Genomic DNA, 23,421 nt, shown 5'->3' with positions numbered 1-23,421 from the left:
CTTACTAACACTGATGATATTCTGTGTTGCCTTGGTGATAATTGAATTTTATATGGTGAGAATTATATTCCCTTGCGAGTTGATGACATTACAGGTTTTGGAGTCAGAGTGCTTAATTTATTTTTATTATTTGTAGTTGCCTCAGTGGACCTTGAGTCTTAGATCTTTTTGGATTCCTGGATAGATGTTTTCACAATTAGCTTTGGGTCAAAAGACTTAGCAATCTACTTCTGATAAACTGGGAGCAGCTAATGTTAAGCAAGAAAAGAATAGTTACCAGATAATGAGTTTGAATTCTATTTACATTTCACCATAAAACTAGTCATTTGTTTTAAGGAAGATCATCTGGTTTGATTAAGTCTTTAAAGCCCTGAATAAATGAAAATCTGCTTGCACACCTAAGCACTTAGATGCTTAGAAAATGTTGAATCTATCTAGAACTAGAGCAGGCCACCTCCATGGAGCTTCTTGGTGGGTTGGAGCAAAAGAGAATAAAAGGTGATAAGGCAGCCTTTATAGCTCTTTTCAAAAAGCTGAAGGATTCTCCTATGGAGGAGGGGCTAGATTTACTTGCTTTAGGTCCAGAAATTAGAATAAGCACCTTTATTTCAGATGACAGTGATGGAGTGACAAACTTCTACTATTAGTTGGTGAACCTCGAATTGGAATGAACTGATTGTTAGGCAGTGAACTATTTGTGACTGTATTGTTTATATGGAGGTTAGATTACTGCTTGCACAAGATTTTGGATGAGAGTTGGGACATTAAATTGAGTTTGGCCTGGAAGGAAAAGCAGGCAAATTTATTGGAGGGCAATTTACCCTTTCTGTTATATGATTCTGTGGCAACTCTTAAAGTCATTACTGTTTTCCTAAGCACCTCTGCCAAGTTTACCCCCTTGAGTCATTGAATATTAGAGTTGGTAGTAGAATCTTTAGAAATTTCTCAAATGTTGTTCCCTAGACCTCTGGAGATCACTCAAGAATGCCTCAGAGGTGGCTGAGAGAAATAAAATGAAGGCTAGCTAAGGCTCTGAGCTCTTGACCTATGCTCAGCCAGAACAATCTTGCCTTGTTTTTTCCCCCAGAAAAAAAGGGTCCCATTGGGGGAAAAACTTGCAAAAGCCTAATATTCTAAGTTCTTCAAATTTCTGACAAAGAAACTGTGATATGGAGCAGGGAAGTGTCTCGCCAGAAGTCATACAGCTTATAAATTTCAGAGTTGGAATTCAAATTGAACCCTTCTAATCTTAATCTTCTACTCTACTAGCCCAACTTCTTGTAATTCAGTACAAGTTTCTCTTCATTTCTCTGGCCCCACTGTAATCCAGAATTTTATTTCTTAGAACTGTCTTCTGTTAGCCCCTGAATTATTCTCCCTGCTCTCCAGTCTCCTCTTCTTCTGGTCTATGTTATATACATGGTTGCCATGTTATTCTTCTTCTTTTTTTTTTTTTAAAGATTTTATTTATTTATTTGACAGAGAGAGATCACAAGTAGGCAGAGAGGCAGGCAGAGAGAGAGGAAGGGAAGCAGGCTCCCTGCTGAGCAGAGAGCCCAATGTGGGACTCGATCCCAGGACCCCGAGATCATGACCTGAGCTGAAGGCAGCGGCTTAACCCACTGAGCCACCCAGGCGCCCCCATGTTATTCTTCTTGAAACATTGTCTTTATCATGGGATTTCCCTGCTTAAGAACCTTCTCTGGGGACACCTGGGTGGCAGAGTCTGTTAAGCATCTGCCTTCAGCTCCAGTCATGATCCCAGGATCCTGGGATCGAGTCCTGCATCAGGCTTCCTGCTCGTCTGGGAGGGAACCTGTTTCTCCCTCGGTCGGCTGCTCCTCCTGCTTGTGCACACACTCTCTCTCTCTCTGACAAATAAGGAGGGAGATTGAAGAACAGTGGGGGACAGTGGAGGAAGGGGGGCACTTAAAATAATTATTTCTCCACTGAGGAGAGCCTCACAGAGAAGGGAAACCTGAGGAAGCAGGCTTGGTGCTGACAGAGAAGGAACTACTTAACTGTCTTGCCGGATCCACTGCCAACCATTTCTTTACTTCTTGCATCACTCTGCTAAAGTGAAGTCCCAAGAGATTGTTTGATTGGCTAAGCTTGAATCAAGGGCCATCTATGGCTCTATCAGGATATAGAGAGAAAGGGTCTAGGAGAAGGAGCCCCCACCCGCACCCCGAGAAAGTCCTTGGTTTCTGTGAAGGGAGGGAAAACTTTTGGTTTTCCTCTCCCAACAAAGATGTATAGAGAACAGGAGAGTTAATTGCCTGAAATGACGGCAGAGTAGTCTTAGGAAGGGGGCACGGATGGTGGGAACTAGAAAGGACAAATGTCCACTGAATTCATCACCCCTCCTCTCAATTCTTTCTTACACTTCCATCCTAGAACTTTCTTTACTTTTGGCTTAACCCAAGTCCTCAGGTATAGTTTTAGCATTTACTTTGGAGACTAAGGTGCAGTGAGTTATGGGGATGAGGGAGAGAAGTGCAAGACAGCAGGTAGAAAGGGCAGTTGATGGGTTTTACTTTGTGTTCTGCCCTTCCTGTGTTTACATGAAAGCCTTTCCAGCATCCGGCCATTTAAAAAATGATCATAATAAACATTTGTAAGTCAAGTTACAAATAAAGACTATCCGTCTGACTGCTTCTCTGATAGTGGAGCCATTCTTCCCCTGTGCCATAAAGAGGGTGGCCAGGGAGGCATTTCTGCTCATCTCGTGTGTGTGTGTGTGTGTGTGTGTGTGTGTGTTCCTGCTAACACATCAGATGATTCTCCATGTTCTTTGGAAGGTCCAGACTCCAGTCAGAGCATGTATTAGAAGTGTTTCATTTTCCTACAGTGGGAATTCTTTACTTTTGAAGCATTCACTTCCTGATTTAAAAAAAAATAGCTTTTTTTAACTGTTACCATTGCTTAGACCTGATTTTTTAAAAATTCACTTAGGTTAGGGGCACCTGGGTAGCTCAGTTGTTTAAGTGTCTGATTCTTGGTTTTAGCTCAGGTCATGATCTTGAAGAAGTGGGATCGAGCCCCGCGTTGGGCTCTGCATTCAGTGCAGAGTCTGCTTCAGATTCTCTCCCCTTCCCTCATGCTCACTCTCAATCTCTCTCAAATAAGTAAATAAATAAATAAATAAAATCCTTTTAAAAGATTGACTTGGTTGGGTTAATCACGAGAGGGTGTGCAAATTCACACTCTAACTTCTATGACTTGGGAAGCAAATTCCCTAATGCCTTCCATTTCCACTGGATAAAGAATCCATTTCTTTGGTATGTTGCGGAAGGCTGATGGATCAAGGATAATTCTATACTACCCATGGGCTGCTTAACTTCTGTAATGATTTGCTGGCCAGCCACTATAGGTAACAAAAAAGACTTATGTAACTCCTCAACTGTTGCAAAATAATTATTTTTTCAACTTTATGGAAATATAATATACAAACAAGATGATGTATATGTTTTAAGTGTACAATGTAGTGAGTTTTGACAATGCTTGCACCTATATAATCATCTTCCCAGGTTGTAGAAATTTCTATTACCCCCTACAAACACAAATTCTCTTGTTATTCTTTCTAGTTTCCCATCCCCCCGTCCCAAATATTTGCTGATCAGATTTCTATTATTGCAAATGAGTACCATCTATTGTAGAGCTTCATATAAATGGAATCATACAGTGTGTATCCTGTTCTTGGCTTCTCTAAGTCAGCATTATGTTTTTCATATTCATTCATGTTTTTGTGTATATAAGTAGTCTATCCCTTTTTATTGCTAAGCTGTATTTCATTGTTGGATACGCCACAATTACTTCCCCAAAGATTAATGGTACTGAATTTATCCAATCATCTTCTGATGGACATTTAGGTGGTTTTCCACTTTTTGGAAGCTGCTTGAACATTCATGTACTAGTCTTTTTGTAGACATATGTTTACATTGTTCTTGGATAAATACTTAGGAGTGAAATCTTAGATCTTGTGGTAAGTGAATGTTTATCCTAATGTCGGAGAAAAGTGCCAAACTGTTTTCCAAAATGCCTGTACATGTTACACTTCTCAGCATTGCTGAGAGTTCCGGTCACTCTGCATCCCCATCAGCACTCAGTATTGTCAGTTTTTAAAATCATTCTAGTAGGTGTATAGTGATATCTCATTGTGGCTTTAATTTGCATTTCCCCAGTGATTAATGGTACTGAGCGTCTTTTCATGTGCTTATTCACCAATATCTCTTATTGGGTGAATGAAGAATTATACCCATCACAGAGCTGGGCCACAATTGCAGACTAAGCAGCAAAGACAAAAGAACGTTGCACTGGAGATCTGGGAACCCAGAGGACCACTTGCTCAAGGAGTCCAACTTCTTGCTGCTACAAAGTCCCTTTCCTCTCATACAACTAGATCCATTCCAGACAGAAAAGCAGGGGAGAGATGGCTCTCTAAGAGACTGAGCAACTTTGATTCAAGAGAGTCGAGCAGTCCTTACAGACTTTATTTATTTTTTTTTAAAGATTTTATTTATTTATTTGACAGAGAGAAATCACAAGTGGGCAGAGAGGCAGAGAGAGAGGGGAGGAAGCAGGCTCCCTGCTGAGCAGAGAGAGCCCGATGCGGGACTCGATCCCAGGACCCCGAGATCATGACCCGAGCCGAAGGCAGCGGCTTAACCCACTGAGCCACCCAGGCGCCCCATCTTACAGACTTTAAATGATCAGATCTGACCTTATTAAACTGGTTGGGAACTTCCGAAGGATGTGGTATCAGCAACTGTGAAGATGTACAAGACCTTCATGTGAGTAAAGGGTACCAGTCAGCTCATCCACCAGCTTTGATAAGGTAAGGCAGGACTGAATGTGGAATGATGCAGGCCTGTGCGCTTGTGACCAAGAGGGGCTGATTAGACCCATCTAGGTAGGCTAGGATAGATGTCAGAGGTGTCGGCTTGAGTTTCTCTATCTCCTTCTCCCCTACTCACACAAGTGCACTCTCTCTCTCTCTAAAATGAATGTTTAAAGAAGTATCTATGTTTATATGGTAACTTTAATGATTTTGAGGTGATCATGTGGAAGTAAGGGAACAGATCACAGAGCACCTTGAAATCCACGATAAGTTGTTTGTAGTTCATCCCATAAAGGGGAGGCCAGTCTAGGGTTGTACACAGAAGAGTGAGTTGGCCAGTGCTGCATTTTGGCTGTTTTATAGACAGACGAGAGAGGATCAACACTAGACTCTAGGAGACAAGTTAAAGGGCAGTTATATTGGTTCGGGTGAAGGATTGTGGTGGTTTTCTCTGTGTAGGGTAGAGCAGTGGAGAAGTGGATGGTTTTGAGAGAATATTTTGGAGGTCTAGCCAGCAAGACTTAGATGTGAACAGTGAGGGAGATGAGAATTCAAGGATGACTTTGAGGTTTTGGCTTGAGCATGTAGGTGGATGATGGTGCCAGTTACCAGTAAGAGAACTTCGGGGTGTTAAGATACTTTGGGGGAAAATCATGTGTCTGATTTTGGACATTGTGTTTGAAGTGCTTGCAAGTCCATCAAGTGAAGAGATCCAGTAGACAATTGGATATATTAATGTAGAGCTGACCGAATCCATTCTTGGCACGTGGAGATAGTTATTGGAGTTATGCATGCGTATAGATAGAATTATTGAGAGTTGGGTGGAGAAAAAAGAAAATTTAGAATAAAGCCTTCAGGAATACCAATGAACCCGAGGGACAGGTAGTGAAGGAAAAGCCACTAAGAGACTGAGAGAGAGCTGCCAGGTAGTTGGAAGAAACCTATGGTATGGTGGTGTCACAGAAGTTGTCCCATTACAGTCTATTGTAGAGAAATGTCAGAGTGTTTGGCTGGACTCCTGGTGCTGCTGAAGTTACCTGTGATATCTGATAGGGTGGGTGGGCTACAGAGGATCAGAGGAGTAGACCCAGAATTCACCGTCATGTTAAGTGTCTCCCTAATAACATGGCGGCGTTCTGCCTGTCAAATCTGAAGCAACCTAAATTCCAGGAGGTAGCAGGGGGTCAGAGGAAGGAGAAGGCTCCCACACAGCTGTATTACCTTCAAAGCTCCACCTTTAACCTGGTCAGGTTCAGCAGGATCCAGGGGAATCCCAGTCTATTGTCCCGAACCATCCCACAAATTTTGTTACAACCTTACCACTTCCCCAAAGCTGATCCTCACCCTCTTTTCCATCTTTGCAATTCTGATTCTGGTGCCTAATTCATTTCCCATGGTTCTTGGTCTTTGTTTTGGTTACTTTCTGAGTAATAACTTCCATATATACATACTTATTTTTTTAAATGATTTTTATTTATTTATTAGTGAGTGAGAGAGCAAGTGAGGGAGCATGAGCATGAGCAAGGGGGGAGGGAGAGGGAGAAGCAGACTCACTGCTGAGCGGGAAGCCTGATGGGTTGATCCAGCACTCTGGGATTGTGACCTGAGCCAAAGGCAGCCGCTTCACTGCCAGGAGCCCCACCATATATACATACTTCTAATAACCCTTCTGCATGGCTAGCAAGCCCCAGACTCTGCCTCTTTACCTACCGCCCCAATAAGCACTTACCACAGAGGAGGGCCCAGGACTGTAGATATTCAGAGGTGTTAGTGGCTCGGACCCTTAGAAGTGTTGTTTTCTTCAACCATCTCCTTTTCTCCTATTTTGCTTGTCTGAAGCTTATTTATTAGATAGATGTTAAAGGCTGTTTCTACCCTTCAGTGAGTCTTGGCTTTTATTGCTATTCTGAGCTACTATCTGGGCCTAGTCTTGCTCATAGCCGTAAGGGTTTTGATGACCTTTCCTATGGAATAATATTCTGTGGAGCTTTCTACCACGTGCTTGCTTTCCTGCTGGGATTAGGCAAAAATTAATAAAAAGTTCTATCTTCCTGTTCCCAAAGTCTTTTATACTCTTTGTTCTGTATATTGGGTCAGGAATGCCTATAGCCCTTAACTTATTTCAGGACCTATGAGTAATATACCATAGGTCTAAATAATACATTTGCATGCTCCCTGTAGCCTGCAGTTTCATATAGGAGAAACTTAAGTGCAGAAATCTGATTGGAGGGGCAGCTGGGTGGTTCAGTTGTTAAGCATCTGCCTTTCAGCTCAGGTCATGATCCCACTGGGCTCCCTGCTCAGCAGGAAGCTGCTTCTCCCTCTGCCTGCCACTCCCTCTGTTTGTGTACTCTCTCTCCCTGTCTCTCTCTCTCTCTGTTAAATAAATAAATAAAATCTTAAAAAAAAAAAAAAAAAAAAGAAATCTGATCGGAGTGGGAGAGAGGCAGTTAGAAAGTCTGTCTTGAAGCTGAGTCCACAAGAGTAATGTGATTGGCTGACTAGGACTGACTACCAGCAAAATAATAAAACAAATATGTGATTAATAAAAATATGTGCTTTCTTCATTTAAGTGAGTTTTATAAATGTAGAATCTAGAGCCTTAAAAAAATCTTCTATTGGTCAATGAACTCACTTACTTAGTTTATTCCTTCCCCCAAACAAGGTATACCATTACCTGAGAATTTCACACATGTGCTTTGCTGACTTTTCTAATATTTATGTATTTTTATTTGGTTTACTTTATGAAGAGGGGAAGGAATTTATTGCCACTGATGCCAACAACTCGTCCTCAGATCCTCCAAGCAATCTTTTCCTTGGTGAGTTGCATAAAATTCTAATCATTACTGTTGCACAATAATGGAATACCTTTTATATGTAGCACTAACAGCACACATGCCCACACCCAGTGAAACAAGGTCATGTTCCACCAGAAATTATCTACGTTGAGGTGACAGGTGATGATGCCATGGCTGCAGGTGAACTCACCAAGGAAATGAGCATGGAAAAAAGAATGCAGAAAGCTGAGGACCAGGGTAAGGGGGGAGGGGGTTGGGGGAAGCTCATAGTGCAGAGGAGGATGAGGACCTTTGCTCCAGTAAGAGATTAGTGGATACTGAGATGAGAGGATAACTAGGCAAATGAGCCGTGTTGGAAGTCTTGAGGGTTTCAAGAACTAGGTAGTGGTTAACAATGGCAAATGCGATTGAAATATAAACAGAGGAACTTACTGTCATGTGTAAACCAGGAACATCTCTGTGTTCTTTCTCATCTAAATCATTTATAAAAATTTTACGCTAGATTATTCAGCAAGTATTTATTGAGCTGTACACTAAATAAAAATGTTACACTAGATTATTCAATAAGTATTTATTGAGCTGCACACTAACTGTGTTGCAGTTATATGAAAGAAGCATCAAGTGTTTTAAATAAATATACTGGTTATTTATATATAAAAACTCCCATCAGTTTTATCTGGTATATTTGTTAAATGGAAACTACAGACCTATTTCAGTGAGATTAAAAAAAAAACCTTTTGGGGGCACCTGAGTGCGTCAGTCAGTTAAGTGTCTGACTCTTGATTTCCGCTGAGGTCATGATCTCAGGGTCATGCAATTGAGCCCCACATTGCCCATGCTGGGCATGGAGCTTGCTTACGATTTTCTCTCTCCCTCTACCCCGACTCTCTCTCTCCCTTAAAAAAAAAAAAAAAAAAAAAAAAAAAAAGTACTTTTCTTAAAATCTTTTGGTATCCTTTATCTCTGATGCCTTTTTAAAGAATCTCGTAATTTTTTCTTGTTATAAGAGTAATATATATCATTGAAAATGGAGTTACATAAGGGCACCTGAGTGGCTCAGTCAGTAGAGCATGTGACTTTTGATCTTAGGGTAATGAGTTCAAGCCCCACATTGGCTGTGGAGTCTACTTTAAAAAAAAGAAAAAGAAAAAAGAAGGGGGCACCTGGGTGGCTGAGTCAGTTGGCATTGGAGTCTTGGTTTCAGCTTGGGTCATGATCTTGTGGTTGTGGGATTGAGCCCCAGGTTGGGCTCTGCACTCAGCATGGATACTGCTTTAGATTCTTTCTGCCTCTCCCTCTCCCTCCCACTCACTCACTCTCAAATAAATAAATAAACAAATCTTTTAAAATAAAATAAAATAAGAATGAAAAATTATCCTCATTATTGAAGTTGTACCAGATTGTTCTCCCACTGGCTATGTATGAGAGTACCATTTTCCTGCACACTTGCTAAAATTAGGTATTATTACTAGAAATCTTTTCTATAGGTAAAAATAAAGTAGTCCTTCATTGTTATTTCAATTTTTTAGCCACTATAAAATATATATATATACACAATATATACTTACATATATATATATATATATATATATATATATATATATATATAATCCCAGTTGTGTCACTTAATGGGTAGCCTTGGGCAATTGGTTAACGTCTCTAACAATCTCAAGCTTCACTATAATAGTACCTGTCTTAGAGGATTGTTAGGCAGATTAAATGAGGTACTAGATGTGAAGTTCATGGCCCAGTAGTTGGCATACGGCACAAAATAAGTATTAGCAATAATTATTGGTGAGACTGATTTTCTTGTGTGACTCTTAAGCTGCAAGGAGCATCAAAAGTGGAATTGCAGGAACATTTTTTATTTTATTTTTAAAAATATTTTGGGGGTGCCTGGGTGGCTCAGTCGTTAAGCATCTGTCTTCGGCTCAGGTCATGATCCCAGGGTCCTAGGACTGAGCCCTGTATTGGGCACCCTGCTAGGCAGGAGGCCTGTTTCTCCCTCTTCCTCTGCCCCTGTTTGTGTTCCCTCTCCTGCTGTCTGTCTCACTCTCTGTCAAATAAATAATAAAATCTTAAAAATAAAATGAAATATTTTATTTTTATTTTAGAGAGAGAAAGAGCATGCAAATGGGAGGAGCAGAAGGAGAGGGTGAGTGGGATAATCTCCAGCAGACTCCACGCCAAAAGCAGAGCCCAGTGCAAGGCTTGATCCCCAGACCCTGAGATCATGACCTGAGCCAAAAGCAAGAGTCAGCTGCTCAACTGACTGAGCCCCCCAGACCGCCCCTCAGGAACAGTTTTTAAAGACATCTTCTTAGGAGAAATCATCTAGACTCTGAAGGATAGTGTTCTTCCTGTCAACAAATACGGTAAGTGCTAAGGGGATCCAAAGATGAATAAAACATGTCTTCTGTTTTCGAGTAGCTTACTGCCTAGCAGGAGGAATGAAATATACCCATACTGTTCTATGACGCCAGACACGAAAGCCTCCATGAAAGAGAGGCAGATAAAACACTGTGAAGGTTCAAATAAGACAGTTCTCCACAGAAGGCAGCACTTGAACTGGACCTTGAAGTGTTAAACTTGAATATGCAAAATATGTGATGGGAGTCGGGAGGGTACTCTTGGCAGAAGGAATCACCTGAGGAAGAAAACAAGTAAAGCTGGAGATCGTGATGCAGGCATTACCAAACCTCTGGCGCTAGCTAAAATCGTGAAAGTGGGTCAATATGTAATTGCATAGTCACAGACTTGGACATGCAGAGATTTTAACTTTTGTTTTCAGAGCTGATGTCCCCCCCCCACCCCCTACACACTAATAGAGGAAAACTTAGTATTGTATTTTTCTGGTATATTTGGTTCAATTCAGTGGTGTGTGTGTGTGCGTGCGCGTGCACGCCTGTGCATGTGGAAACTAAGATTCATGATTTACAACTCCCAGTCCAATTCAAAGCTCCATCTCTGGGCTTTATGCCTGTTCCCTGCCTATTTGGTTCTCTCTGTCAGAACTTGTACACAGTCAGGTCCTTATAGGGGAGGCTTATACCCTTGTTATTGGTCTCATCTAGTTGTTTCCTCTCTGCAGTAGCTTGTCATGCCTTCCCCTCCCCCATGGTCGGTTCTAAGAAGATGATGGCCAGTGGCGGTTTTGATGGATGGTGGTTTTGTTGGATGGTGCTTTAGCTTTTTCCATATATGGATAACCGTTTGGAAATACATCCACTGTAACCCTTATACCAGCAGGTGACCCCTGCACATCCTCATGCTCTTTCACAGATCCTTTGTTGGCACACCAACTCCATCTGGGCCCATGTGAGCTTCAGAGTCCCTTTTCTCTACTCCTGGGCCCTCAGGCGATGCAGCCTCCAACCCCCTGCATGCCCATAGAAACATGTAATGCGCCATCCTTGAGAAACTGACCACTGGAGCTGTGGACAAGGCAAGCTGCACGGACTCATCACTGGACGACCCAATGGGCAGACTAAGTGTGTGTGCCTAGGGCTATCAGATAGATTTAGAGGATAAGATCTGATGTATTTTTTTTTAAAGAAGATTTTATTTATTTATTTGACAGACAGAGATCACAAGTAGGCAGAGAGACAGGCAGAGAGAGAGGAAGGGAAGCAGGCTCCCAGCCAAGCAGAGAGCCCGATGCGGGGCAATCCCAGGATCCTGGGATCATGACCTGAGACGAAGGCAGAGGCTTTAACCCACTGAGCCACCCAGGCACCCAGATCTGATTCACATTTTTTAAAATGTGAAAGTAATTACTTTGTTAAAAACCAATTTGTTATACTTCTTTACACTTAAGGATTGATTTTATTTGTTTTGGTGGGGGCGTGGTGGGGGGGTGGACTGCCATAATCTTTCCGTGTTTCGGGTTTCTAAGGTTTCTAAAGGCCTTAATCTGGTCCTATGCAGATCCATTCTTTGACTCATCCCAGATTTTAAGGAGGGATTCAATTATGTCCTGGTCCTTTCAGCAGCCCTTTCCCCATATTACCCTGAGGATGGGGAAGTAGGAAACCCATAATGCTCCCATCTCTCTCTCTTCCCCAAACTTTTTTCTCTCCTGTGTTCTTTTGGGAGAAGAGGGAAATCAGTTCTTTCTCTGTGCTTCTCTGCATAACTCATCTGGACTCACACCAATAGTTAATTTTGAATTTAGCAGATTTTGGAATCAGGGTCTCTGCTCTCCATACCAGTAAATTCATTTTTAACTTAGTTGCCACATTTAGGTTCCAGCCGGGAAAATAGAAGTCCCTCTAAGTGTTTAAACCAGAGAGAATTTCATCCCGAGAATTAGCTATAAAAGTTAAAGAAGAGTTGAGAAGCCATTCAAGAGAAGGTGAGGCAACCCAGAGATTCCCAACAGCAGGAATCTTCTGTCATCCCTAGGCCGAAGGAACAAGGGGAAGAGACCAGAGGCCAGGGTAAGTGAGAAGCTGGAAGCAGACAGCCCACCACGGGGCTGCCTCCATCCCAAGACCCTGAGATCACAACCTGGGCTGCCACCCAGGTGCCAGGTGCCCCCCTAGTTAGTATACTTCTTAAGTGTGGGTGAGGCAGGGAACTGTATGCTCACTTACCTTTGTATCTTCTAACAGCCCCTCAATAAATATTTCTTCTATTGAACTGAACTTCACAGTTACTAAACTCTTGATCATGTGTCATCGACTGGCTCCTCTTTTCGGACTTTGCAATGAAGAGATGAAAAATTGAAAACCTTTGTGCACTATTATAAAAACAAATACTCTCATTATTTATTTATTTATTTATTTATCTAAGATTTTATTTATTTATTTGACAGAGAGCGAGATCACAAGTAGCCAGAGAGGCAGGCAGAGAGTGAGAGAGGAGGAAGCAGGCTCCCTGCCGAGCAGAGAGCCCGATGCGGGGCTCGATCCCAGAACCCTGGGATCATGACCTGAGCCGAAGGCAGAGGCCCCAACCCACTGAGCCACCCAGGCGCCCCTACTCTCATTATTTAAAACATTTCACCTTCCAGAATATGACCTCAACCTGCTGGTGGTGAGGTCTAGTTCATTTTTGGGTGGTAAATGTCTCTGATAATTACCATAATAATTAACATGTATACAATGCAAGACAGTTTACAAAGTACATTTATGTTTGCTTTCCTTATAAGGGGGTTTTAGTCTGGGGATCCTGGAATCTGTTTATTTGATCCCTGCCAGGTTAGTGTAAAGCTTAGAGTCGAAAGAGAAACATTAGGGTTCTTTTCTTCTGAACCTCACATGAGGGACAACCTTCTATTCCCTTTTTGTTAGATAGTTTTGTTACTCAGTAGCCGATGAGAGAGGTTCTCAGCTGTCATTTGGCTGGAGAAGCTGGCATCGTGTTACCACTCCATTTTTCTCTCACGGGGACCTAGCAGGTGTTTGAGGATGATGTCTGACTCATGTACTCCTGTGGAGGTCTTATAGTCATACGTGTCACACTTGTTGTTTTTAGAGCCCTATTCTCATCCGACTGTCCATGTATGTACTTCTGTGTTTTAATAATCAGGCTCAGTCCTCAAGCAAGAGTCTAAATCAACCTTATGGTTTGTCTTGTCTGGTGTTTGGCCAAGATTGCTTTATGGAAAATCAGATTGCTTTCATGACTGCATTCTTGGGCCAGAGACACCCCAAAAATCTTAGCTTTGTTTTTATCACATTATACATGAAATTATCTGAATCATGTTTGGAGAGTTTTTAAAGTACCCATTTCTTATAAAAACATTCTAGTCCTAATAAGGTCTGCTAATATCGGATTACACTTTTCCATAACACTTGATGATTTTTTTGCCCCAAGTCACTGGTTTTCAGAAGAAGCCTCTCAGCTCTTGTCTTAGGGCATTCGGGCTACTGTAACAAACCACCACAGACAGAGTGGCTTATAAACAACAAATATTTATTTCTCAGTTCTGGAGGCTGGGAAGTCCAAGATCAAGGTGCCAGCAGATTCTGTGTCTGGTGAGGACCTGCTTTCTCATAGACAGTGGTCTTTTTATTGTGTCCTTACTTGGGTGAAGGAGCTTTTTGGCGTCTATTTTATAAAGGCACTAATCCCACTCATGAGGACTCACTCTCATGACCTAATCACCTGCCAAAGGCCCCACTTCCTAATACCATCACCTTGGAGGTTAGGATTTCAACATAGGAATTTGGGAGGACACAAACATTTAATCTACAGCAGCTCTGATGTCACCATTCCACTATCTAATATTTTAAATATTCCTAGTGCAGCTGTGAGGAATACATCATGTGGATTTACCTATGTAAGGAAATGCCATCTTTCGTTTTGATGTCCCATTATCTTCCTTTAATATATTTAAAGTATCAAGTATGCTTTATCAATATTATATTTTTTATACTTTTTGGTTTATGGTTAATATTAATTTTCAACTAAAGTTTTTGAGTAATAATTGCACATGTTACAAAATTAAAGAAATAAAAAATAATATATAATTTAAAAAATATGTCCCTTCTTGCCCCTTAGATACTCATTCCCCTTACAGAGGCAATCGGTGTTACTGATTTCTAGTTTAACAACTATATTTGATTTTTTAAAATTCTTAATTTTTTTAAAAAGATTTTTTATTTATTCACTTGACAGACAGAGATCACAAGTAGGCAGAGAAGCAGGTAGAGAGAGGAGGAAGCAGGCTCCCTGTGGAGCAGAGAGCCCGATGTGGGGCTTGAACCCAGGACCCTGGGATCACAACCTGAGCCGAATGCAGAGGCTTTAACTCACTGAGCCACCCAGGTGCCCCAACTATATTTTTAGGCACAATCAAATACCTGGTCCTTTTTCTGGAGTCCCTCAATTATTTGTTATATTTACTATATAGAAGGATGTATCATGGCACGATACTAAAAAATAAATTGAATAGTGTTAAGAAATCAGAATAGTTTGGATTAAATATTGCATTTAGAAAACTGGCATCTGACAGAGACTGCCTCTGGGTATTTGTGTCCCTAAATTTCTGACCTTCTAGCATTTGCTTTACCTGCATAAATACCACTCCTTCCTCCTACATATATGATCAACTGTTACCTTCGTGCTTGCTTTCTCTTAGCCTAAAATTTGTTAATCTGGGGTCCTTTGGCCCCTTTGGATGCTTTAAGAGATCCTGGATCCTTGTGCCCCTGAAATGATATGCAGCATTTTATGGGTAATATGTATATGTGCCTTTTTTTTAATTGAGGGGAAATTATCCATGGCTTTATAAAAAAGATTTATTTTTTAATAAATAAAACCCACTGAATTTTATTTTATATTTATTTATTTCTATTTCATTTAATTAATTTATTAACTGTTAATTAATAAACCAATTATTAATTAATTTTATTAATATTATTCATATACCATACATAAATATATAAACACAAATATTTATTATATCACATATAACTATTTTATTAATATAATTAATTATAATTAATAATTAGTTATAATTATTTTATTTTATTTTTATTTATGTATTCTATTTATATTTATTTATTTTAATAAATTTAACCCACTGAGCCACCCAGGCGCCCCTCTCCGTGGCTTTTATCTGATGTTCTATCCACGGTCTGTGTCTGTCTTCTTTATTCTGCCTGAACCTTTTTTTCTTAAAGATTTTATTTGTTTATTTATTTATTTATTTGAGAGAGAGAGAGAGAGAGCTAGAGAGCACAAGTGGGGGAGAAGGAGAAATAGGCAGAGCAGGGAGCCTGACTCAGGACTTGATCCCAAGACCCTGGAATCTTGACCTGAGCCAAAGGCAGACACTTAACTGACTGAGCCACCTGGGTGCCCCATATTCTGCCTGAACTTTTAACTCCTGGTTCTTTCTGACACTCAGAAGATGACCTTCTTAGGAATGTTTAGGAATGCAGCTGAGCTGTTTATTTCATATACCCTTTCATTCATTTCAGCATATTGTAGCAGATATTGAGTTGAGTCCTTCCTTTTGCCCTGGAATTGGTGACTAGGTTCCAAAGATGTGGGACAAAGAAACACTAAGTAACACACATTCTAGAGAGAGTTGCTAGTAATTGGGGTCAGTCACTCTCTCCAGCGTTTATAAAGAAGGAGCAGAACTGGCCTTGGAACCTCCAGCCACTAGCCCCACCCATTCCTCATTACCCCACCTCACTCCCAGTCTGCATAAGATGTAAGATGACTCAAGGGGGAGGGCATCATGACCCTAGCAGGGAGTGCTTTCCCCTCCTTTAGCCCCCAAACCAAGCAAGAAGCTATCAAAGAGAGTGTATAAAGGTGACTGATTTCTCATTTCCTGGTTGGACTGTTTGGACAGTGGATTTGTTCAGCTCTGCATTTATCTGAGAAGAGGAAAGGCAATTAGAAGTAGGGCAGGGAAGGGGGTTAGCAGTGGAATAACCTGTATTCCTTGTGTTCAGCTTAGCAAGGTTATTTGTGTTTCTTGTGGTCAAAGGGACCCTGAGAAGGATAGCTGGGCTTCATCTATCTTGCTGGTAGCCCATACAAGAAGCTACCTGCTGGATGGAAGTTAGGAGTGTTAAGGGAAATGGCTTGGAACAGGATTGTCTACATTAGAGCACAGCTCAGTGGAGAGTCCTCATGGGACTTTATAAAGAACTCAGACAAGCACTGTATGAGAGATCTGGCATTTTGATATCTGCCAAGCAACAGGCTCTAATGGCCTGTCATCCACGGCCAGGAGTGGTTTGCAATAAGTGCTTCGTTTAGTAAAGAGATGGTTACTTCATTCCTTTCTGCTCTCCTCCTGGCTCCCAACCCCTGAAGAGCTAGAACCTTCCTAGAGAACCTTCTAGAGAACTAGAAGCAGAAGAGGAGAAGCCATAGAAGGGACAATAGTCCCCTTTCTCTCTCTCTCTCTCTCTCTTTTTTTTAAAGATTTTATTTATTTATTTGTCAGAGAGCGAGAGAGAGAGAGAGCACAAGCAGGCAAAGCGGCAGGCAGAGGCAGAGAGAGAAGCAGGCTCCCTGCCAAGCAAGGAGCCTGATGCAGGACTCAATCCCAGGACCCTGGGATCATGACCTGGCAGAGGCTGAACCAACTGAGCCACCCAGGCATCCTAATAGTCCCCTTTCAACTTTAGGTTCCTTAAGCCGCACACAGCTTAAGCTTGGGTTGGAAGAGGGTAGATGAGTTCTCACTGGACCTGGGATGGGCTTTTAAACCAGTTGGATTGGATTGAGTTTTTATAGAACAGAAAGGGAACAGAGAGTTCTAGAATCTGTCCATACTGGTGAGTGAGAAGGAGATATTTGTCATGGCCCAGATTAAGACTATGATAGGGGGGAGTTTATGTTTATGCCCAGCTGAGTTCAGTGCTCAACAAAGAAGTTAAATTTATTTATCACTAATTCCATCCTTGGATCCTGTCCTATCTTTCCCTGCTGTCTCAGAGGAAATAACTCATTTTCTTGTAAAGTGAATTCCTTCAACTGTCCCCTTGTTTATTCATTGATAAAACATTGATATGACAACAAAATGTATTGCTGATGTTGAGGTACAAAGATTAAACATGGGAGAATTTTTTCCCTCATGGAATTCGTAGTCTAGCAGGGTAGGTAGAAAGTAGCTACCTACTTTAAAGATGATGTAGTAAGGGTTACAGAAAGTGGCCTGAGAGGCCTCAAAGATGAGTGGTTAGTCAGGAGGCAAGGGAAGAGAAGACATTTCAGTCTGTTGGAAAAAAGATGGGCATGGAGTAGTGTGGCTCACTTAGAGAACAACAGAGAGTTCTGTATGTTTCGAAGGCATTGTGGCTGCAGAGGAGGCAGGAAAGAAAAGCTGGCACCCAGATCCCGATGGGCTAACAAGCTGGTTCTCTATCCTGGAGGCCAGCAGTTCTTAACACCAGTGGTACTGCTCGTGGAGGGGTGTTTTGGACATTTGTGGGACATTTTTCATTGCTATAGTGATGGGAGGTGGGTGCTAGTGTCCTGTTAGTAGTTGAAGCCACAGATGCTAGACTTCAGTGTGAGAGCAGATCCATGTAACTGAGAATATTGTTTTAAAGCAGGTATTTTCTACCTTTCTACCTCTACTTTTCTACCTTTGCTACTAGGTCATGTATTCCGCAAGAGAAGGAATTTTATCTTGTCAGTCTTTGTACTTCAACACTGGCAGTACATTTTGGTTGTCAAAAGCTCTGGATTCTGCATGATTTAGATCTCCTGAGTTCTGTATGATTCTCAAATGTTCCACCGAACATTTGTGTAGGGTATTATATATAAATAAATTTGGTCTGTTATTACTTGCCCTAACACTGGTATTTAATCTAGGTTTGTTTGTATGTTTTTTTAAATAGGATCGCTTCTGATCTCTTAAATCCTTATTTACTCGTTCTTTAAAATTAGGTGCATATCGGGCGCCTGGGTGGCTCAGTGGGTTAAGCCGCTGCCTTCGGCTCAGGTCATGATCTCAGAGTCCTGGGATCGAGTCCCGCATCGGGCTCTCCGCTCAGCGGAGAGCCTGCTTCCCTCTCTCTCTCTCTGGCTGCCTCTCCGTCTACTTGTGATTTCTCTCTGTCAAATTAATAAATAAAATCTTTAAAAAAAAAAATAAATAAAATAAAATAAAATTAGGTGCATATATGTGAGTGCTTCCTTGAATCTTCTATCATAGTTCTGTCCAATCACTTATGTATTGAAATACCTACTATTTTACCACCAGTTACTGTCTTTTACTTCTGTTTTCTATTACAGCTAGGACATTTTATTGGTGTTTTGAAATTATGTATATAGATAGCTTATATTATCTCTGAATTTCATTTTAAGTTAGTAAGTTGCTGTTATTTAAAATATTTATTAGCAGAAGGGAGACTAACATCTTGATAGGATCAAGAGTCACTATGTAGCCATTGATTTTCTTTTTCTTTTTTTTTTTTTTTAAGATTTTTATTTATTTATTTTACAGAGAGCGATCACAAGTAGGCAAAGAGGCAAGCAGAGAGAGAGAGGGGAGGAAGCAGGCTCCCTGCTGAGCAGAGAGCCCGATGCGGGACTCGATCCCAGGACCCTGAGATCATGACCTGAGCCGAAGGCAGCGGCTTAACCCACTGAGCCACCCAGGCACCCTAGCCATTGATTTTCAAAGTGTTGCTTTATTTTATCTTTTAAAGTAGAGTCATGCCCAACGTGGGACTTGAACTCATGACCCTGAGATCAAGAGTTGCATGCTCTTCAGACGGAGCCAGCCAGGTACTCCTCATAGTGTTATTTTGAGCCACAAACCTTTAACTTTTTTGCTCCTGAGCTCCCTAAAATAATAATAACCCTCTTACACAATTTTAAGTTGAAATCTCACATTTATAATCCGAGCTTACCTTTATGTATTGTTAATAGGAGATGGAAAACATTGATTATTTTTACAAGTTGGAATGAACTGAGGATTGACTATAATTGTAACAGATATCTCATGGCAATTCAATAAAGTAGACTTTTAGCTATTTTATAAAGCACACTAAATACTAAATAAGTTATTTACCTGTTTACCTGTGTTTTTTATTTAATGAATTTTTTCATGACCTGCAGAACTTTCCAGTTACATTTTTTTGGTTGACTTGTTTTAAGTTAAGTTACTGGGGTATAATTTATATATAGTAAAATCCAATTATTTTAGTGTATTTCAGTTACTTTTAGGGCAAAATATATCACTAATATATCCTTCTTTGGCTAATGAACTCCAGCCTAGGCTAAACATGCCTTTTTTTTTTTTTTTTTTTTTTTGACAGGGAGAGAGACACAAGCAGGGGGAGTTGGAGAGGGAGAAGCAGGCTTCCCACTGAGCAGAGAGCCCGATAAGGGGCTCAAACCCAGGACCCTGGGATCATGACCTGAGCCGAAGGCAGATGCTTAACGACTGACCCACCCAGGTGCCCCTAGAGAGAAAGTCTTAAGCAAACTCTGCACTGAGTGTGGAGCCCAACGCAGGGCTTGATCTCAAGACTCTGACTGAGATCATGAACTGAGCTGAAACCAAGAGTTGGACACTTTAAGCAACTGCGCCACCCAGGCGCACCTAAACCTGCCATTTCCAATGCTGTTTTACCTTTTACAGAATTATGTGTAGGGTGGGGAAAAGGCAGGAAGCCTATCAATTTAAGGCACCTTGATTCATCTTTCACAGTTTTCCTGGATCAATGTCTTCTTTATATATCCCTTTGCTTGGTGTCCCAGCAGTTTTGACTCCCTAGAACAACTCCTCATCCTTAGCTTTGGCATGAGTGAGGGACATGGCTTTCTTTCTTAAAGCAGGAGGTCTGTGCAAGCACAAGGTGTTCTTTGGCAGTTCATTTAGGAAAGAGTAAATATGGAAGGCAAGGATCTGGAAGTGGATTCCTTGAAACCATCTTACATACATACATTTTGGATAATTGGTGCTCCCCACATGTGAAGGGGAGAGGTCCAGAGGCCTGGGGGCTCTGTGTGGAGAGCCACGAAGGGCAGGGGGCATGGGTATCTTGGCCTGCCACTGCTATTGCTTCTGGAACAGCTGGGCTTCATTTCTGTTTTACATTTAAATTTGTGGTTTGAAGGAAGGGTTTTGATACCAAAAATAACAGCTTGAAAAACACATCTTCCATGGGGAACCATTTAAGGATTTTGAGCAGGGAAGTGACATACTTGGGTTTTTGTTTCGAAAGGTCACTTTGGCATCGGAGCACATCGTGGAGGATGACTTGGAGGGAGGTAAGACTGGAGCCCCAGAGAGTTGTCACAGATGCTGTTGAAACAGTCCTAAAGGAGAATTGGACCAGCTGACAACTCTGGGCTCCATCCCACAGTGGGGGCACCCACGTCTGATGAAGCAGGGGCTTTAGGGTTTGCAGACCCCCAGCTCCTTCTCACATTTACATTTTTCACCTGGCCTTTACCTGTGAGACCACCCCCCCCACCTTAGCATAGTCTTTGCCTTCTTCCTCTTCATCCTATGGCTCTAGTCTGCCACCAAGTCCTGTTGTTTCTTCCTTCCTATTATAGCATATTTGTTTTTCTCTCTCCATTACTATTCCATCACCCTAGATCAGGCACTTAGCAGTTCATGCTTGGATTTCTCCAGGAGCCTCAGAATGGTCTTCCTGCTTTTAGTCTGTCTGCCAACCAATTCTACAAGGCCATAGATAGCTACTCTTTTGGTTTTCATAACATATTGTAGCCATGCGAAAAGAGCACAGTTTTGTCAGATCCTGTTTCAGATTTCTCCTCCTCTTCCCATTCTTTGGCTTCTCTAGGAAATTCTAAGTAGAGCAAAAGATTTAGAGAGTGATTAATACATTTCCATTCTCTAGAAGCTGTTGTGGTCATGTTTCCTTTGCCACTGCTTTTTTTTTTTTTTTTTAAAGATTCATTTATTCATGAGAGAGAGAGAGAGAGTGAGTGGAGGAAAAGAGGGAGAGGGAGTGAGACTGTAAAGCAGACTCCCCACAGAGCACGGAGCCCTACACAGGGCTCCATCCCAGGACTCTGAGATCTGGACCTGAGCTGAACCAAGGGTTGGATGGTGACTGAGCCACCCAGGCACCCCTCCTTTACTTATTTTTATGTGACATATTTGTGGGGCAGGGAACATATGTCTCTTTTTCTCAGGGAAAGATTTTGTAAAGACATTAGACTTTTAAGTGGAGTGGAGAAAGAAATATAGCACAGAATATTATATCTGAAGCTTTATGTTATCCAGTGTTCCCAGTGGGAGCTAAGTAATTACTGGGGTTGGTAATAATGCTGAAGGATGGTATTAGGAACATAGGGAAGCAGTATATGTGTCTGGGAAAACATGTCACGTGTGGAAGAACATAGAGGTGCAGGTCCAGGCTTTAATGGAGCAGATGGGTAAAAAATAGGGTTCACCTGGGGCATGATCTGTTGTGAAGATAAGCACACAGCTGCTCCTTCTGACGTTCTTAAACTCAAGAATCCTTAGAAAAACCATCCATGTGACATGTCTTTTCACAAAACTCGTGTTTCTGGCCCTCAGAGTATGGTACCAGTTCAATTTTCAGCATACATATCTAGACAGGTAAGTTAGAAGCCGGGATCTGATTTCTGATTTGAAAGTATTTTATTTAAAAAAACAATTATTTATTTATTTTTAAAGATTTTATTTATTTGATGGACAGAGATCACAAGTAGGCAGAGAAGCAGTCAGAGAGGAAGGGAAGCAGGCTCCCTGCTGAGCAGAGAGCCGATGTGGGGCTCCATCCAAGGACCCTGGGATCCTGACCTGAGCCGAAGGCAGAGGCTTTAACCCATGGAACCACCCATGCACCCTTGAAAGCACTTTAAATTCAAAATCTTTTTAACTTATAAAGTAAAATGATGTGTGAATACAAAGTAAAAACCCTTGACCCTTTAAACAATAATAGCAGCTCTTGAAAGATATTGAATATTATGAGAAGGTGAACTGGACCCAAGGTCTGAAGCCATTTTGTGAACTGCTGTATAGAGCATGAGGGGAGTAAAGAGGTGTAGAGGAGTGGGCTACATGAGTGAAAATGGAGTTTGACCTGTTTTCAGGATTCTCTTCCCTCACTGGGGCTAAAAGAAGCAATGTAGAATTTTTGTAAACTCTCTCTTTGCCTTCAATATGTTTCACTGTGTTTCTCTTTTTACGCTGCCTCCTCCTCTCCCTTTATTGAAATGCTGCTTCAAAATATATCTTTTCTCCTTTATTTTATTCTGCTTTCCATGGCTGTTCTCTGCCCTCTGTTGGCAGGTTCCTTTAGACCTGTCCGTGTTGTGTGTAGGAGAAAATTCACATATAGTTAAAGGCCTTTTCTGCATATTAGGTCAGTCAAGCAGAGAGAAGACTTTAAGGTGTGTGGTTTCTGTTTTTCATTTTGTTTTGTTTTGTTTTTGTTCTTGTTTTCCTGGAACCCTTCAAGTCTGGAGACATGGTCTGGAGGTGTGGTCTGGTGTGGAGCAAACCTCACGGTCCAGAGTTAGCTGTGAAATCAGGTAATTTCTAACATTGTTCCGTACCGAACTGGGAGTCAGTTTGGGGCCTCAGGGCCTGCCATGGAGAGGATTAGCATGAGACTAGATCCCATGGTGGCCCCAGAACTCGGCAAGGGTTTTGAGCTTCTTTTGGCCTGAGTGTGACTGGAGGTAGGATTTTTTTTTTTTCTGCTGTGGAACTGGGCACTTTGGAAACCAAGCAGCTTTTAGCAGCTAGCTGATTTGATGCTTGGCAGTTTGGTAGTAGATGAGAAAAGAGGTGTTTGGGCTGGGCCCTATTCTAGAAGAAATTATAGGTGGTGTCTGCGAAGTAGTGGGAGGCCATACCAACCTTACGGAGAGAAAGGTGAAGCCTGGCTGGGTGCTGGTCAGGCTAGCAGGGTCTTTAGATTGCTTGGGTTTTCTATGAATTACAATGAGGTCACCAAATACAGCCAAAATATTTTTGTCCACATCAATGAGAACAGTGATCACTTAGATAATGGGAATAAATAGACAACCAAAGTTCTCATTTACATAGTATTTTCAGCCTCTCCTCAAAAATGAAAAAACAAATAAAAACCTTTCACTGGGTGGTAATAAGAAATTGGATTAAGCAATTAACTTTTATTTCCCTGCCCTTTCCCACTTTCTAGTATTAGTGGGAAGGAAAGGGGCAAGATGATTGAAAGTTTAATCCATAACATAATTAAGAGTTGTTCTTAATGTTCAGAATAATGACATATCATATACTTGAACTTGTGTGGGAGTCTGGACAACAGTGGTGTTCATCCTCACTAGGGTCTGCAGGTGTTCCAGAGAGACTTGTCTCTGTCT

At 41.4% G+C, this 23,421-nt stretch overlaps 1 protein-coding gene across 18 annotated transcripts in view; it reads left to right on the top strand.

The window, feature by feature from the left end:
• NPR2 (natriuretic peptide receptor 2) overlaps positions 1 to 23,421 on the top strand; it is a 50,382-nt gene that overhangs the window by 7,131 nt on the left and 19,830 nt on the right. For 4 of the 18 annotated variants that reach the window (XM_059411371.1, XM_059411375.1, XM_059411357.1 and 1 more), the window contains exons 2-8: positions 4,535 to 4,837; positions 7,591 to 7,659; positions 9,753 to 10,013; positions 18,771 to 18,849; positions 19,383 to 19,523; positions 20,295 to 20,340; positions 22,533 to 22,605. The gene's annotated coding sequence lies outside the window, so the exon portion shown is untranslated. The remainder of the gene's footprint in view (positions 1 to 4,534; positions 4,838 to 7,590; positions 7,660 to 9,752; positions 10,014 to 18,770; positions 18,850 to 19,382; positions 19,524 to 20,294; positions 20,341 to 22,532; positions 22,606 to 23,421) is intronic. The other 14 variants (XM_059411372.1, XM_059411363.1, XM_059411373.1 and 11 more) reach the window with 11 other exon arrangements.

The sequence above is a fragment of the Mustela nigripes genome, chromosome 9 (genome assembly GCF_022355385.1).
Source record: "Mustela nigripes isolate SB6536 chromosome 9, MUSNIG.SB6536, whole genome shotgun sequence".
Classification (NCBI taxonomy): Eukaryota; Metazoa; Chordata; class Mammalia; order Carnivora; family Mustelidae; genus Mustela; species Mustela nigripes.
The sequence above is the reverse complement of the archived record's forward strand: the minus strand, read 5'-3'. Positions and strand labels throughout refer to the sequence as shown.